Source organism: Schistocerca americana, unplaced genomic scaffold, assembly GCF_021461395.2.
Source record: "Schistocerca americana isolate TAMUIC-IGC-003095 unplaced genomic scaffold, iqSchAmer2.1 HiC_scaffold_1368, whole genome shotgun sequence".
Classification (NCBI taxonomy): domain Eukaryota; kingdom Metazoa; phylum Arthropoda; class Insecta; order Orthoptera; family Acrididae; genus Schistocerca; species Schistocerca americana.
The window spans coordinates 15,001-21,753 of NW_025725447.1; positions in this window are offsets into that span (position 1 = coordinate 15,001).

Consider the following 6,753-nt stretch of genomic DNA (forward strand, 5'->3'; position numbering starts at 1 on the left):
CTATGTCGTACCGTAACCTAACCTATGTCGTACCGTAACCTAACCTATGTCGTACCTTAACCTAACCTATGTCGTACCTTAACCTACCCTATGTCGTACCTTAACCTAACCTATGTCGTACCTTAACCTAACCTATGTCGTACCTTAACCTAACCTATGTCGTACCTTAACCTAACCTATGTCGTACCTTAACCTAACCTATGTCGTACCTTAACCTAACCTATGTCGTACCTTAACCTAACCTATGTCGTACCTTAACCTAACCTATGTCGTACCTTAACCTAACCTATGTCGTACCTTAACCTAACCTATGTCGTACCTTAACCTAACCTATGTCGTACCTTAACCTAACCTATGTCGTACCTTAACCTAACCTATGTCGTACCTTAACCTAACCTATGTCGTACCTTAACCTAACCTATGTCGTACCTTAACCTAACCTATGTCGTACCTTAACCTAACCTATGTCGTACCTTAACCTAACCTATGTCGTACCTTAACCTAACCTATGTCGTACCTTAACCTAACCTATGTCGTACCTTAACCTAACCTATGTCGTACCTTAACCTAACCTATGTCGTACCTTAACCTAACCTATGTCGTACCTTAACCTAACCTATGTCGTACCTTAACCTAACCTATGTCGTACCTTAACCTAACCTATGTCGTACCTTAACCTAACCTATGTCGTACCTTAACCTAACCTATGTCGTACCTTAACCTAACCTATGTCGTACCTTAACCTAACCTATGTCGTACCTTAACCTAACCTATGTCGTACCTTAACCTAACCTATGTCGTACCTTAACCTAACCTATGTCGTACCTTAACCTAACCTATGTCGTACCTTAACCTAACCTATGTCGTACCTTAACCTAACCTATGTCGTACCTTAACCTAACCTATGTCGTACCTTAACCTAACCTATGTCGTACCTTAACCTAACCTATGTCGTACCTTAACCTAACCTGTATTGCGCCTTAACCTAACCTGTATTGCGCCTTAACGTAACCTGTATTGCGCCTTAACGTAACCTGTATTGCGCCTTAACGTAACCTGTATTGCGCCTTAACGTAACCTGTATTGCGCCTTAACGTAACCTGTATTGCGCCTTAACGTAACCTGTATTGCGCCTTAACGTAACCTGTATTGCGCCTTAACGTAACCTGTATTGCGCCTTAACGTAACCTGTATTGCGCCTTAACGTAACCTGTATTGCGCCTTAACGTAACCTGTATTGCGCCTTAACGTAACCTGTATTGCGCCTTAACGTAACCTGTATTGCGCCTTAACGTAACCTGTATTGCGCCTTAACGTAACCTGTATTGCGCCTTAACGTAACCTGTATTGCGCCTTAACGTAACCTGTATTGCGCCTTAACGTAACCTGTATTGCGCCTTAACGTAACCTGTATTGCGCCTTAACGTAACCTGTATTGCGCCTTAACGTAACCTGTATTGCGCCTTAACGTAACCTGTATTGCGCCTTAACGTAACCTGTATTGCGCCTTAACGTAACCTGTATTGCGCCTTAACGTAACCTGTATTGCGCCTTAACGTAACCTGCATTGCGCCTTAACGTAACCTGCATTGCGCCTTAACGTAACCTGTATTGCGCCTTAACGTAACCTGCATTGCGCCTTAACGTAACCTGCATTGCGCCTTAACGTAACCTGTATTGCGCCTTAACGTAACCTGTATTGCGCCTTAACGTAACCTGTATTGCGCCTTAACGTAACCTGTATTGCGCCTTAACGTAACCTGTATTGCGCCTTAACGTAACCTGTATTGCGCCTTAACGTAACCTGTATTGCGCCTTAACGTAACCTGTATTGCGCCTTAACGTAACCGATATTGCGCCTTAACGTAACCTATATTGCGCCGTAACGTAACCTATATTGCGCCGTAACGTAACCCACATTGCCCCTTAACGTAACCTATATTGCGCCGTAACGTAACCTATATTGCGCCGTAACGTAACCCACATTGCCCCTTAACGTAACCCACATTGCCCCTTAACGTAACCCACATTGCCCCTTAACGTAACCCAACACACGTTGGGCCTTAACCCAACACACGTTGGGCCTTAACCCAACACACGTTGGGCCGTAACCCAACACACGTTGGGCCTTAACCCAACACACGTTGGGCCTTAACCCAACACACGTTGGGCCTTAACCCAACACACGTTGGGCCTTAACCTGCTCTGTAATTGTCATACGACGCGTTAAATTAGTGTAGTGTTGCCTAACTGCAACCCCCGCAATATAGTTTGCTACTCGCACTGCCCGGTCCCCAGTGTATCGCTTCATGTTAAACACCTTGCAGCTATACACTGTAATGTGGATGGCAGCAGGACGTACATGCTCAATGCCCTTTGCAGTTGTTCATTGGCATTTGCAGTTGTTCATTGGCATTCGCATGGCGAAGCACTTAGCCTACGCTGTGGTACGGCCTGTGTCAACTGTCCGCTGATGTTGTACGTCCAAATCACACACTGTACTGCACATTGGTCCTCATGTACTGAATGATACATCGTGGTACATGTGACCGTACAACGACTGCGCCAACAACGGCGAACCATGCGGTCCAAATGTTGTGCACTCAGCTACGTGTCGTCTCCCTATAAGAGCTGGATTGCAGTGTGGTATGCCCTGGATGGCGATCAGCATGAGCCGTCTGTTGATGTAGTGGCGCGTGTTGTCAGACGTAGTCGTCTCTTCTCACACACCGTGATAGCACGGTGCACTGCGTTCCACATCTGCGACATGCGACAGAGGCCGGTTGACAGTCGTTCGCGCAATGGACATCGCATACGTACGGGGGCCACCTTCCACGTGTTCGCTAAGCGTGGACATGTTGTTGCGTGTATGTGGGCAGACAGTGTGTCGTGACACCTGACACAGGCATGCAACAATCGTTGAATTTGCAAATGGCGATGGACGCCTACGTTTGCTGGTGACGTTACGCAAATGAACAACTGGTAAACCGTTGTGGTGCGGTTGTTCTCGCTAGGGGTGAATCAGTGATGGCGACGATCGGTTGAGCTACCAACCGGTTGTTGCAGCGATACCCACCATGCCCACGAACGTGAATGGCATGTGGGTGTGAAGCGATACGCGGCGGTGGCTGGGTGGGACCGTCCCCGGCCGGTGAGGGGGGGCCTCCCGGCGTGTTGGCCGTGCGGTGCGTGGGCGCACGCGCTACAGCCGGCTGGTGGGGGCGGCCAGTGGCAGGCGCGCCGGCCGACGGAGGCGGCAGGCGGCGCAGCTGCGCGCCGGCGCACCCTGCACGCGGCGCCGTGCGGCCAAAGTAGGTCCTCGCGGGCCCGGTGCGAAGCGCGGTGGACATCTGCAGTGTGCTGGTCCGATTGAGGACTGTGTGCGCTGAGGATGCGCCGCCGCCCGGCGCTCGGCGCCGCGACGCCGTCTGCTGCTCGGTCGCCTCTGCGGTTCTCGCAGGTGGTTTGTATCGCAGCTGTGCGGACGTGTTGGCGCGTGCGCTGTGCTGGGAGAGTTCGCTTCGGCACCCAAGTGGGGCTTTTGTCCTTCTGTGGCGCTGGCGTTGGAGCTGCCGGTCACCGTAGGTGGCGCGTGTTGTCTCCCGCCGGCAATGCCACGACAGCACGCTCCCGGGCCTCTGTCGGCAGCGGCAAGCTCAGTTGGGAGCACGGGTGGTCGCACCTAAAGCGTCTACTCGCCAAACTCCGGGCGATTGCGCCTCTCTCGAACCCGACCAAGTACTTAGGACGGCGCTGCGCGCCGCCGGGACCTGAGAGGGTTTCGAGGTGTATGGTGCAGGGGAGCTCAGCCTCCTCCTGTTTGCAGAATAATTGAGCGGACGCTTGCGTGTTCGCGCGGGCCCCCGGGACACACTCCCGGGCGGCCGGCTGCTCAGCTCTAGTTGACGCAGCTCCCTGGTTGATCCTGCCAGTAGTCATATGCTTGTCTCAAAGATTAAGCCATGCATGTCTCAGTACAAGCCGCATTAAGGTGAAACCGCGAATGGCTCATTAAATCAGTTATGGTTCCTTAGATCGTACCCACGTTACTTGGATAACTGTGGTAATTCTAGAGCTAATACATGCAAACAGAGTCCCGGTCTGGCGTGAGGTCAGTCGCTTGACGGCGCGTTTCGGCGCGGGCCCGCCCGTTGCCGGCGCGCCGTAAGGCACGGAGGCTCGCACTGGGGCGTATCGCTTTCCAGTCGGGCGTGCCGCGGCAGTCCTCACTCGGGGAAGTGAAGCGTCTCTTACAGCCTCTCCTTCCCAAGTGGCTCTTTCCGCCTTCCCGTGGTGCCAGACGTCAAGCTCGGCATTCTGCCTTGCGTCAAAAGGGAGAGCTGCGACCCAACCCGATGCGAAAGCGAAGGGTGCGTGGCACAGGGGGAGCTGTGTCGAGGGACCGAACACCAGTCCCTTTCTGTTCGCAGGGCACAGACCAGCAGGTGCTCTGCATGCCGGCGACCTCGTTTGTTGGCGTGGGATCGCGGCGCGAGTCGGCAAGGGTGCTTCGCCGCGCCCCTGGGTAACCGGGGCGTGTTCTGCCAAACCCAGGAGGTGGTGACATCGCCTGGGCTAGGTTAGATGGGCCCAGACCGCCGAACGACTGGGGGACCGACCCACCACCTGAGTAGGAGTGGGTCCTTGGCCTTCAGGTGGAAACTTGGGCTAGTAGGCGGCGAAGGGCGAGGGGTGCATCCGCCTCTCCGGAGTGCGGGGTGCACTTGCCGAGGAGCGTCGAGTGAAATCGTCGACGACGGGGCCATCGATGGGGACCAGTGCGCTGGCGACGGCGTGCTGAACCCGGCAGCTCTGGAGTGCCCTTGACCTAGGGGCGAGGTCGGTGGGCGAGCTGCAGAAGTCCCCCCCCATGCCAGAGGAGCCGGTCCGGGGCAAGAGACGGGCTCCCACCTCTTTTATTCACTCGTTCAAACATGGAGACGCCAGAAACGAGTGAATCGAGTGCGCTATCGCGAGCTTCATTGATGCCTGTACCTGCTCCCCAGGACGAGTCAGGACAGGTAATGGAGGAGAATGTGTTGCAGAGACACAGCAGAATCACCTTGCTCCTCGAGCAGAATATTAAAAATGGAAAGATTAGCCAGGCGGCTCTAACAACCATTAAAAATGAATTGGCGGCGTGGGCCATAGCAAACGCCAAGCTTGAGGGCCGTGTTGAGGAGCTGCAAAAAGAAAATGAAAGGTTAAGGAAACAACCGGCCAAGACCTGGGCAGGGGTGGTCGCACAAGCGCCACCGAAACCTCAAACAACTAAAGATACAATAGCCAAGATAACAAAGAGGGCTGACACAACGGTCTTTTTAAGGACCTTACCCGGTAAGGACACTAGCGTTAAGAAAATTCAGGAGCTACTCACCACTACAGTAAATCCGATTAAAGATAAAATAAAAATAAATAAGGTCAAACCAAGCAAAAATTCAGTAATAGTGGAAGTGGCCTCTGAAGAGGACAAGATGAAATTACTAAATAATCCTAAACTAAACTCGGTGGTCAAATGTGAGCCACCGAGGAAGAGAAACCCTCTGGTCATCTTGTATGATGTACCGACAATAATGTCAAATGAGGAGATTCATGAAACTGTGAGGGCACAAAATTTTGAAGATATGACTGAGGACGAATTTAAAGAAAGTTTCAAATTGAGATTTAAAACAGGACCTCGGGACCGTGACGTGGTTCACCACGTCGCTGAGGTTTCAGCACAAATGTGGAAAAAGATCACTACAATGGGCAGACTCTACATCGGCTTTCACGCCATAAATACACGTGACTATATTGTGGTACCGCGTTGCCATAACTGTGGAGATCTCGACCACGTTCTGAGGCACTGTACCAGGGGGTCGGCCTGCTCAAAATGTGGCGAAGACGGACATGTCCGTAAAGACTGTAGGGCAACAACAGTTTGCATCCCCTGTAAAAGAAGGGGCAAAAAACCTTGTGGCGCCACTGGGCGGAATTGCCCCACCTACAGACTTTTGGAACAAAGATTAATATCAAGGATAGACTATGGCTGAACAAGCTAAAACATACAGGATGACCAAAAGGAAATCCCCGAGCAAAAGGAGGAGGGATGCCATGAGGGCAAGTGCCTTTAGGATGTTTTTGAGATCGCTCAATGACGCCTCAGTCACCACAAAGGATGAGAGCACTCAGACAGAATCCACCACAACCGACAGAGGAACTCAAACTGAGCCTCTTACAGTCAAGTCTCCCTCCTCCCTAAGCCGGAGGACTACGCCGACTAAAGACCAACGGCAATGGCATCCTGCAACAGAGACGGTGGCAATCTCAACAAAAGAGAACAGTAATACAAAACAACCACTACAGGAGAACATAATAACGAGTTCCAATGAAATAGCCATGAAAGATCCTGTCGTGAGATTGCCACCCATCGACCCAGTCAGGGTCTATCCTAACCTTGAATTTACAATGCAACTAGCGAGACTAGAGCAGCCGACTACCCTGACCACTGCCTTAAGACACGTGGTCCGGGTGGGACACGAAAATGGTAGGAGAGTCACCTTCTCGGTAATGGAGGCCGTAGACAGAATCCAGCTAAAGTCAGTGAATCTCCCCACCGACTTCGGAGCCCTGCGTGACTTACTCAAGAAACTTTTTGAAAGACGCGGGGAAAAATTTGACTTGGACGACATTTACGCACAAGCAGTTCTAGCAAATGGACGTATCATGTTTGATTGGAATAAGACCTGGCCAAATGACAGAATACATACATAT